Raw genomic sequence first — 12,023 nt, 5'->3', positions numbered from 1 at the left:
AGCCATGGGACACTTCCAGCTGCCTTACAACTGAACTGCAGCCTCAGTGCCACCCGCCAATCAACTTGCCATACACTAGGAAAACAGCAAATCCCCAGGCCAAAATGCTAGGTGAGCAAAGAAATATCCACAAAGGAGAGCAAGTGGGAAATGTGGCTGGGAAGGGGTCAGACTAGCCCAGGAGATACCAAGCCCCCTTCTCCAAGGCCAAGTAGAAACTGAACTGCAAATGACTTCTGCTGTAGATTTCCATTCCTGAGCAGATGCCTGTGTGCTATGTCTTTCCCCACATCTCAGCTCCTTATCTTCCCAGAGCCTCCCCTCCATGGTCAATGTTACACCACCAGCAGCCTCCTCCTGCCTCCTGCCTCCCTCCTGGTTACCGTGGATTTACACTCCAAGGGCTGTCACTGAAAATTCCAGCACAATGATTTACTTCAGTATCAGCCTCAAAACTATGACTAGAAATCCTTCATTATCATTTAATACGAATCCATTTCATTAACTAATTTAAAGTCATGTATAATTCATCACATGCGTTGTTCATTTATAGTTGAGCCTGTATTTCCCTAGACGTGTTCTCTGTATTAACTTTGCCTCACTATTCTTCATGCACAAAATGATTGAGATATACAACATGTATTTGTCAGGGAAAATAGGACAATTCTTTTCCCTTTGTCAAAACTGGGTCACTAGTTTCCCTATGTAACATAATAATACCTCTCAGCTTTTATTGTCAAAATCCTTTCTATATATTGTGACTTTGGCCTTCTAAGAATCAGATTTTTATCAACCTAGTGATTTCACTGATTTATTTCAAAAGCAAGGAATCCATGACACCAAAAACTTGAGTAATTTGCTGAACTACAATGTAGCATTACAAAGTCTAGAATCAAATTTCCTGACTTCCAAGTCCTCAAATTTTCTAAGCAAACATGTAAAATGTGTTGTTATTTTTCCTGAGTTGAGAGGTTAGCTACACAAGTCTTACACATAAGCAAGGTTTTTTGTTTTGTTTTTTTGGCCACAGGATTAGTCAGTTTTGAATATTCTTCACTAACAAAAGAGTAATACTGTCTTATAGAGTAGGCTTATTATTATTCAGAAGAGGTGAGACCTGCAAATTAAGAGACAATTGTCACTTCAGCAGAAGGGCCACAAGGGAAAGCATCCTGGTTCCCAAGGCACAGGGGAACAAGGGCAAATGTGATGACAGTCCCAGTTTTGATTTTCAGGGGAAGCCATAGCCAGGCAGATTCGACAGGCTTAAGGATGGCTTGTGGCTTGAATCTTTGGCAGACTCTGGGACGTGGCAGCTGTCCTTACTTGTCTGATACCCGGCCCTTGGTGGATTAAAGCAGAGAACCAGGAGCCTGAGTGCAACAGCCCAAAACAGAAGGGCAAGGCAGGAGGGCAATCTGGATTAGTTTGCGTGTGCAAGACATAGTCTCTAGGGATTGGCAAGCCCTGAGTGGGGCAGTCCGTCCATGGCATACAAGTCCCCAAATTCCAAAATATTAAAACCATTTTGTTAACAAACACTTTTGCTAATCTATATGAGAAATTGGACAAGACCCCCTAAAATTTACACTAAAATGTGGCCCCTTAAAGTTCCCTAGAAATGCTATCCAGGGTGCCACATGTGCTACCGGAATTTGGGGTGCCATACAATTTCACCACAGGCTTATTACTAAATCCCCAATGTTAATAAGCCCAAGAGGGTTCTTGCCTAATACTTAGAGAAGAATTCTAAATATTGGCACAGATAAACGAGGCAGCATGGTAAGTTTTAAGCTTTTTTTTTGACAGGCAGAGTGGACAGTGAGAGAGACAGAGAGAAAGGTCTTCCTTTGCCGTTGGTTCACCCTCCAATGGCCGCCGCGGTAGGCGCGCGTGCTGATTCGATGGCAGGAGCCAGGTGCTTATCCTGGTCTCCCATGGGGTGCAGGGCCCAAGGACTTGGGCCATCCTCCACTGCACTCCCTGGCCACAGCAGAGAGCTGGACTGGAAGAGGGGCAACCGAGTTTTAAGCTTTTATTTAGTGAGAAAGATGCATAGTAGAGTAAGAGCTTTATTTAAGAGAGAGAGGTGAATAGGGGTTCATACCGAGCACCAGGAACCAGCCACATGGATGAGCATCTAGGCCAGGAAGCCTGAAGCACATGGCCCGAAGGCCATGCACCCTGGAGGCACAGGACTACATACAGCAAGCCCCCTCCTGGCAAGAGGCCAGGGAAGAATAGAGGGCCGGGCCACACCGTGACCAGGCTTTTAACCCACTTCCAAAAGGGAGTGGTTAATTAATCTGACTGGCTGGTGGGCACCCAGGTGTGGCCAGGTAGGGGGATGAGGCCACACAGGGGTGTGGCAAAGGCATCAGGTAGGGGCATGAGGTCACACAGGGGCGTGGCAAAGGTGTGGTCTTCCAGTTCACAAACCTAATCAATTTTAGCCTATATGACTGCCTACTTCATATGTGCCAAGAAGATAGCTAACTACTCAATGCTTATGTGCAGTTCCTAAAGCAAATTCTCTCATTATCATCATCTCTGTGTAGAGACTGGAGGCCTGGGTTTTAAAGACAGTAGAAGTGGCCTCGCAGCACATAGCTACCAGGTGGAAGATGAGGATGCGTCCCCAGGCCTGACTATTGTGCTTTCAACCCTGCCTACAGAGTCCGTTCAGGAAATATAATCAACGACCCTAATTTCTCCGTAATACTTCCTTTAACCCGAAATATTATGCATGTACTCATGCCACTCAGACTATCAATTAGATTCCCTTCTGTTCGGGTTATGAGATTGAAAAGCTGCTATGGGATTCGCGGAAGAGGTGAGCTGTTAGGAAGAAAACCCTGAGATTCAGAAAATTTCTCATCAGCTTTTGCAGTCAAACTGTAAAGTAAGGCTGCAACATCTAATTTTTTCCTTTTATTATAAATTCTCCCTTTTAAAGCATACCTGTATTTTTGCCTCTAACCCAGGCTGTCTAACATGGTTGCTCCATCACCAAGAAAGAGGTCATAATCCTCAATACAAAACGTGTCTGTGGCTCACAGGACACCAAAGGGTGGGGAGTTTAGAACCCCACTGCGTGGAACTCAGACCTAATGGGTGCTGGGTGCTGGGTGCTGCTGTTTGTTAATAAGGTGATCCGAGCAAGGCCACCTACAGGATCAACCTGCAAGGGAGACAAAGATCCCCCAGTGGAACTCCAGGATCTATCAGGGGTTGAAACATTTCTAAAGATGCCCCTTCTACCACAATGATCAGTTCAGGAACCTTCCACCACTGCCAGAATGCCCAAGTGCAAGCTCATTGGATTTTCTCACGATCATGACAATTTCATCATGAAAGGCAGTGAAAGCCTGTGTGTACTACCAGTAATAGCTCGGACCTCTACAGCTCCCGCCCACCCAGTCACCTCATAGACATGGCTACAGCCCTCAGGGATGCTTTGCAAAGATACTGACACACTCTGCTTGCAGGACCTCCTAAATTGTTACTGAACTTAGCAATAACAAGTCTGGGCTCCAGCAAATTTCCTCTTCAATCCAATTTAGTTCCCTATCTCCCCTCAGTTCAGCTCTCCAAAGGTATATTAACTGACATTTTCTATAGAGAGAGGGATACTGTGAGTAGCTGGACACTCTTGAGGATGAAAGCATTGGTGTTAATCATTTAAAAAGGACAACGCAGGTATAAATAGGTTCAAGATCAGAGAAGCAGGAGTATCAGAACTGGTGTGGCAGGAAAGGGAAGACCCCACTCACCATGACATGCGCAGTGACTGTAGAGACGACTGTCCCCACACATGGCCCATGAGCCCTCTGTAGAAACCAGACAGACGGATCACTTTGTGCTCAGCTTGCTCCAAAAGTGCCCTCTCAAATCCCTAAATCTTCAAAGTCAGTGTCAAGTCTAACAAAGTCTTCCACAAGAAACTGGCGATGTTAAAGGAATTTTGCAGCCCAAATTCATCTCAGTCTCAAAGCAATGGATGAAACGTACTACGCTAACCCAGAACTCAAGACAGCGCTAAGAGTAGGGTAAGAAACACAGCCAAGAAGAGAAAGCATCTACAGGAAGAGAAGAGAGGCTTACATTAATGGGTGAGACAATTTTGATTTAAAGGTACCTTATCCAACACCATTTCAGTGTTCAGCTCCAATGTTACTGAAGCAAAATCTAGGAGATGACACTGCCACCAGTGGCCATAGAAGGGCCTTATGCCTGGGAGTGAATAGGCCCCCAGAGCCAATCCTCTAACCCAAGACATGGGATGGCCATGATTTAGTTATCTGTAGAGCATGGCTACACAAAATACGGATTACCAACATGCCATCATAAAGGTATAGAAGGGAACCGCAGAAGCTGTGCAAAATGCGAATAAGAACTGCTAAGAATAAACTTCTCAGAGCTATCAAAGGAGGATATAGCAGGACCAGCCCCCAGGGATGTGATGGTGAAGGGACAAGAAAGGTTCTTCCAAAGAGGCAGGACTTGAAACCATGACTGAAGGATGGAGAAGGTTTTAGCAAACCAACAGGAGGGGAGCAGAGGCATTCCGGGAAGAGATGTCAAGGCCAGCAAAGGAAGAGAGTGGCAGACTTCTCACGGCTCAGCTGAGGGCAGACTCATCAGGTTAAGTGGCTTCCAGCACAGACGTTCTCGACAGCAGTTGCAGAGCAACGATTCAGTTATCATCTAAAAATTGCCACGATTGTTGTGATTATTCATGAGAATTAGCATAGCTTTGGGAAATAGAATATTGATGGATGTATTTGTGCTCCCAGATCCAAAGGTAAAATCCCTCAAGTTAGCCAGCTGTGAGTAACCTAGATAAGAACCAAAATCCTGATTTTTTTTTTTAATCTAAAAGTACAAATAGCAACTGTAAGGTTGCAAACTAGCAAAGGTCCTCTGGATTTTTGCACATTAAAGCTTTACATAACATACAGCTATTTCTGCACATCATAAAAACTTTAAAGATGCATTAAAATGCTTTTGCATTTCATGAAATTGAAGGATGACCTTTCTTGGGAACAACACGATGGAATAATTATAACATTAGCTCATGAATCCCACAGTTAATGCCTTTTAGATTCTTTAGTAATAATACTAGCTCACCCTTAAATGGTGCCTGCTACGTGCACAGTACTAAGTTAAATACAGTATATGCATCACAACAACAGTGCATTCAAATGAAGGCTTAGGCCAGTCCTAAAGACAAAAACAGACAGACAAAATACAGAAGGAGCCCTGAGGAGCCCTGAAAGACTGCTGGGTTCAGAGAGAGCACAGTTTTCAGGTCACTGTTGCAGACTTTCCCACAAAAGCCATCACCACAGGGGCAGGTGTCGCGGCATAGCAGGTTAAGCCGCGGCTTAAGATGGCGGCACCACACTGGAGCACCAGGAGTCCTGGCTGCTCTAGTTCTGATCCAGCTCTCTGACAATGTGTCTAAAGAAAGCAGAAGATGGCCCAAGTGCTTGGGGTCCTATCAGCCATGCAGGGGACCTACATGGAGTTCCTGGATCCTGCCTTTGATCTGGCCCAGGCCCAGCCATTGTGGCCATCTTGGGAATGAGCCAGTAGGCAGAAGCTCTCATTCTGTCTCTGCCTCTCTGTTACTCTGCCTCTCAAACAAACCAAATGAATCTTATAAAAAAAAAAAAAAAAACTGACACCACAAACCAGGTACTGCAAATGTTTGTACAGCTCCTACTTTGGGAACTGTGTGCCTATTATTAACAAATGATACCAGATATGAGTATTGGTCCTGCAAAGTTTCAAAGATATTTTACCACTTGGCAGCTTTTTTAAATTAGGAGATTTCTTTTTAAAATTTGCTGTCTGGCTTCTCACAGCAAAATAGAATCTCTGGTACTCATGGTCCCACCTTCTCCCACAATAGCCACTACCTGTGAGGCTAAGACCTGGGGATCCTCTGACCATCTGGGTATTCTACCCATCAGCTTTTCCCATCCCTCCTCCCACTTTCTTCCTGGCCTGCAGGGTTTGGGTCTAAAAATCTTGCTTCTGGGTATAAACTTTCAATGCTGAATACAGATTTCCTGGAGGTAGCATTGGGATTGTTATTAGATCAGGCAGTCTCACTTTAAATGTCTCAATTTAGCTATGACAAAGTGGAGGTTCAGATAATGTGGCCAATCACTGACACTAATACTGAGTCTCTACTGTTCATCATTTTTATTATTATTATTCTAAAGTCAGAGTTGGAGAAAGATAGAGGGAGAGACAGAGAGATCTTCCATCTGTTGGTTCACTCCCCAAATGGCAGCAATGGCTAGGCTTTGGTCAGGAGCTTCATCCGGGTCTCCCACACGGATGCAGGGACCCAAGCACTTCAGCCATCTTCTGCTGCTTTTCCAGGTGCACTAGCAGGGAGCTAGACTGGAGGTGGAGCACCCAGGACTCGAACTGACACCTATAAGTTATTGGCTTTGTAGGGAGCAGCTTAACCCCTTATGCCACAACGGCTGCCCCATTATTCATCGGCATCTTTTAGAAGGGTATCTATCCACAACAGAACTAGGGATTATCTAATACAACAATGCAATAAATTAATCCAACTGTATGAACTCTTATAAATACTTGAGCCCGTTGATGGAGTATCTGTCCGAGTGACACAGTCTCAACAGCTTCTTCCTACATTCCTGACACTCAACACCTGAAACTCTCGACTGATTGATACAGGAGAATGACTGTCCCCTAAAACAATGTTTTTTGGGTCTGTTCTTAAACCTTCTAAATTACTGTTTTTGGTGATCATGTAACACGTGCATTGGAGGGAGTATGAAAGAGACATGGTTTAACCTTAAATTAAGTCAAAGAACTGAGAAGACAAACAAATGGTTCCAATCATTAAATTAACATTATGGAAATTAGCCAGCTTTTCCTTTTAAGAAAGGCATAATTTATCAAGAATGACATCAAATCAATGTTTTCACTGTAGATAATAACAGCTGGGGGTGGGTGTGGCCTTGAACTTGAAGAGTAATAAGCTGACTCATTGAAGTGTCCAGTTCTATTCCTAGAACCTCCAGGGCCTTTCTTGGCATGGCCCCAAATCCTAATTATAAGCCCAAAAAGGATTTCTGAATCCAAGAATAGATTCAGAATCAAAGAGTAAGGACTAGAATGATAACACACGGGAAAGCAGGCAAGTTTTTCATACCCTGGGGTTTTTCCTGGAATAGCACAGCCGTGTGGTCAACCACAGTGATTTCCAAGGACTGCCATTACCAACTGCCACATGCCAGGAGGCTTGCGCAACAGCAATTTACTGTCTCCTGGTTCTGGAGGCTGGGGAATGAGACCAGGGTGTTGGCAGGTTTCCCCGAGGCTCTCTCACTGTGGCTTGCAGATGGCCACCTGCTGGTTGTGTGTGCTCATCCCTGGTGGGGTGGTGTGCGGTGGGGGTTCTCTCCTTCCTCTAAGGACACCAGCCATATTGAATTCCAGTCCTCCCACCGGCCCATGCTAATAGGACTGGACCTCCCCTGCATTCCTCATCTGTAAAACATCAGGAGAGCCCAGGCTAGGAGGCACACACAGAGATGACACTTGAAGGACAGAGAGTCAGGGCCTCCTTCAGTGTTGCCCCCTGGGCATCACTCTCTTCATCCTCACCTTAACCCTGAGGACATCATGTTGTTAACACAGTAGTCCAGAAAGATCTGAAACAGAAAGTTCACACGGCTTCCAACCCTAATTCCAGGTCTACTTCATGTTCAAGTCAGAAGGGAGGGAAGCCTGGGACAACACAATAAGCTCCTTCCCTCCTTTAACGTTCAGATGGCACTCAGGAGGGCAATGAGGAAAGATGGTGAAAGAAGGCTGACGTGTGTGAAGTTATCTGAAACATATTTTGGGTCGGCGCCGTGGCTCACTAGGCTAATCATCTGCCTATGGTGCCAGAACCCCGGGTTCTAGTCCCACTCAGGGCACCAGATTCTGTCCCAGTTGCTCCTCTTCCAGTCCAGCTCTCTGCTGTGGCCCGGGAGAGCAGCAGAAGATGGCCCAAGTGCTTGGGCCCTGCACCCGCATGGGAGACCAAGAGGAAGCACCCGGCTCCTGGCTTCGGATTGGTGCAGCATGCCAGCCATAGCAGCCATTTGGGGGTGAACCAATGGAAGGAAGACCTTTCTGTCTCTCTCTCTCTCACTGTCTAACTCTGCCTGTCAAAAATAAAAAATATTTTGTCTAAATGAGCTAAAGAAGACGCTAAATTCTACATGCTATTTTTTAAGAATGGCAATTTTTAAAAGCACAGAAGAAAAACCATGGCCAATGAGATGCCAATGGCAAATACCCACCTTGATCACCACAGGGTAAAAAGGTAATAGGGCAATCGGACCTCCTCCACCCCCCATGCAACAGGGAGGAGAATGCGAGGAAATTCAGCCAAGCGCAAATGAGGTCACATAGCCTGCAAATTCGGAGGTGGTTCTGGACGCACTGGACAGCAATCAGATTCAAAGCTGTTTGATTTGGAAGTGGATTTTCTGGTACGTTACTGAAATAACATTGAGGGCCTTACGTTCAGGAATTTTTTTTTCATTTTTTAAGGTGTTTGTTTTTTTTTTTTTTTTTTTTTTTGCTTGAAAGGCAGAATTAGAGAGACAATGCTTCCCTCCGATGATTTTCTCCCCTGATGGCCATAATGGCTGGGCCTGGGCCAGGCCAAATCCAGGAGCCTGGGTGTCTCCCACATGAGTGGCAGGGACCCAAGTGCTTGGACCGTCTTCCACTGCTTTCCCAGGTGCATGAGTGTCGAGTTGGATCAGAAGTGGAGCTGCTGGGGCTAGAACCGGCACCCCTATGTGACGCTGGTGTCACAGGCGGCTGTATGACCCATGACACCAAAATGGTGGCCCCTGCGGATGTGTTTTTCAATCTCTAGAGTACGATTCATCCCCGTCGGGGGTTATCCACTTGGGCTAAGCCCCATGGGAGCAGAGCGGTGGCTGTGTGACTCAGCCTGCTTCCTGCAGGTCTGCGCCAGATTACAGTTTGCAACAGAGCTTAGCACATCATCTGAAACCTCTTCAGCTTTCGCAAGAACCTCAGATCTGCTTGCCAGGCACCTGGTTTGATTGGGGGATATTTCAGTAATGTGATTAAACTCGTCTCAAGGAGTCTTCAGTTTAATTACGGCACAAAGTTGCTGTAATTGGATTACTTAGCCTGGAGAAGAAAGAGGCTGAAGGTGACTTAGTCGCTGCCTTTACAGTAGGAAGAGTTTGTGGCTTTAATGCTGCTTCCTGCACGAGGGATTCTTGTAAGGAGCCAGCTACACCTTGGATAAAATGGTAAGGATCATTTCAGAAGACTCATAGCTAGTAGGAACATCATCTAAAGTCTTAAATGGCTAAATCATAGGTTCAATTAGGAACTGTTAACAAGGGCCCATTGTTGTACAGAGCCAAGATCTCTCAAAACACTCTAAATGCGCCATGGACACCTGACTGTCTCAAATGGTTTTCCTCCTCTAGTGTCTCAGGTTTCAGCTGAGCAAAGCTGAAACACACACACACACACACATAGACAACGCCTGTTGTCACAGATACATAATTTTTTTAAATGCCCCCAAGACTCCCCGATCAGCCCCTAAGACAGTGTGGCGCACTCTGTGTTTATTGGAAGACAATGGGTTTGTAGAAAAAGAAGTGCCGCGGCCAAAATCCACACGGCACCCCCCCTGAATTCAGGACCTGGATCAGCTTTCAGGGCAGGGTGTACAGGGCAGCATGTGCTTCAGCAGATCAGGTATTCACAGAATGGAAGCACCACCGGCAGAGGAGGCCTCACAAAGAGACTCAAAATCTCCCTTCTTGGGGCCAGCGCTATGGCATAGCAGGTAAAGCCACTGCCTGCAGTGCTGGCATCCCATATGGGTGTTGGTTCAAGCCCTGGCTGCTCCATCTCCAATCCAGCTCTCTGCTATGGCCTGGGAAAGCAGTGGAAGATGGCCCAAGTCCTTGGACCCTGCACGAGCACAGGAGACCAGGAAGAAGCTCCCAGCTCCTGGCTTCCGATCAGCACAGCTCCAGCCGTTCAGGGAAGCGAACCAGCGGATGGAAGACCTCAAGACTTCTCTCTCTCTGCCTCTGCTTCTCTCTCTGTCTAACTCTTTCAAACAAATAAATCTTTATTAAAAATCTCCTTTCTTATATCCCAGCTTCAGGCACTCTCCAGCCACACCTCCTGCAGGCCAAGAGAGATGGACGCTCCCCAGTCATAGGGCTCTAGCTCCTCAGTACTTAGTACCTCATCCACTCAAAAAAATGGCTGCCTAAAAAAGATAAAGAATTTTGGCATTTCTGACAATAGAGACAGCAGAATTTAGAGACTGTCTTTCAATGCTTGGCAAATGGGACCACTGGCTGCCTGGCTGACACGATACTCCAGAATTCAATTCTCAAGGGCAAATCCTACGGGGCCAGCGAGTGTCTGATAACCAGGCTGAGGAAGAGCTACGCCAGGCAAGTAAAAGCAAGTGAGCGGGACCACTTCCAAACCTTCCACTTTTGCATACAATAAGCATCTCAACCTGTAGAACCAAGTGGGTCCGATCCGGAACCAAGAAGCTGGGGATATCAGCACAGCATCCTACATCCTGCAAGTCAGCTCCGAACTCTCTGGAAACGAGAGCTCACTTCGAGTTACCAGTCTCATGTCACCACTGCTTTCTGGCAGCCCCCAGAATCTTCCCTCCATTTCCTCTCCCTGCTCCGCTTCCTTCGACCGCACAAGGCGTCACGGGAGCAGGGAAGAATAAGTTCAAGTTGCTCAGAACACAGAGACAGAAATACAAGGACGTGTAGAAAATACTGGGTCACCTCTTATCAGCCACTACAGCAGCCACTCTTTAAATTCCTAAATTAATTTTGCATCTCCACTGCACTTGCTACTTGTAAGTCAAGCTATTGTCTTTTCCACTTCAGATCTTTGGAGATTTCTAGTCCTGGTTTACTAACTCTCTGCAATTTAAAATGTGGGTCAAGAACAAGTCACAAAGTCCTTTAATTAATTATGCTCTTCACAGCTTCAGCATTCCCCCTCCAGTGACGGCTCGTCACGTAATGCCTCACTTTATTTCCTTCAGCCAACCCCAAAGTATTTGCTGGCACCGTTTCTGAGTCTCCCTCACACCCCACCAGTCACTGTGAAACTGTCAAACTCAAAGATCATTGTCGAAGCTCTGCGGAATTCTGATGATAAAATATTAACTCCGAGAACCGGATGAAATACAAAATTGTCACACATCTGTGTTTCCAGCTGCAATTTCTCAACTCAGAGAATAAAGCCAAGTCATAGCATAGAGACTGAAACCAAATCGGAAGGTTTCTCATAGGTATCTATTTTTCACTAAAAAAGTGTATATTTAATTTTTAACAGACTTTATATTTTAAGACAAGTTCACAGCAAAATCAAGCAAAAGAACACAGATTCCCTGTATACTATACTCCTTCACTTGGCACACACACAGTCTCTCTCATTATCAGCATCTCCTGCAGGGCTGGTACATCTGTCACAGCAGGTGAGCCCACACTGACACATAATAACAGAGCAGCCATACTTGCCACCAGGGTTCACACCCAGTAGTGTGCACTCTATGGCCTGGACAAACGTGTGATCTGCAGCCACCATGTCAGCATGGTCTGGAGTGGTTTTACCACCCTACAAAAACTGCACTCTCTTTACCTCTTCCTCCAAAACTTGGCAACCTCTGATCTTTATACCAACTGCACAGCTTTGCCTGCCCCAGAGCATTGCTGGGCTAGAATCATACCATATTGAGCCTGTGCACATTGGCTTCTTTTACTTAGTAATGCACATTTAAGTTTCTTCCATGTCTTTTCATGGTACATTTCATTTTTAATTTCCCAAACATTCACTGACACCTAGTGTGTTATGTCAGGGACTGGGTATACAGTGGCAAACAAAATAACGCATTGGCTAATTTCCACTAGAATGTATGGATATCCAGCAAA

Source organism: Lepus europaeus, chromosome 4, assembly GCF_033115175.1.
Source record: "Lepus europaeus isolate LE1 chromosome 4, mLepTim1.pri, whole genome shotgun sequence".
NCBI classification, from domain to species: Eukaryota; Metazoa; Chordata; class Mammalia; order Lagomorpha; family Leporidae; genus Lepus; species Lepus europaeus.
This window is presented reverse-complemented; position numbering follows the sequence as displayed.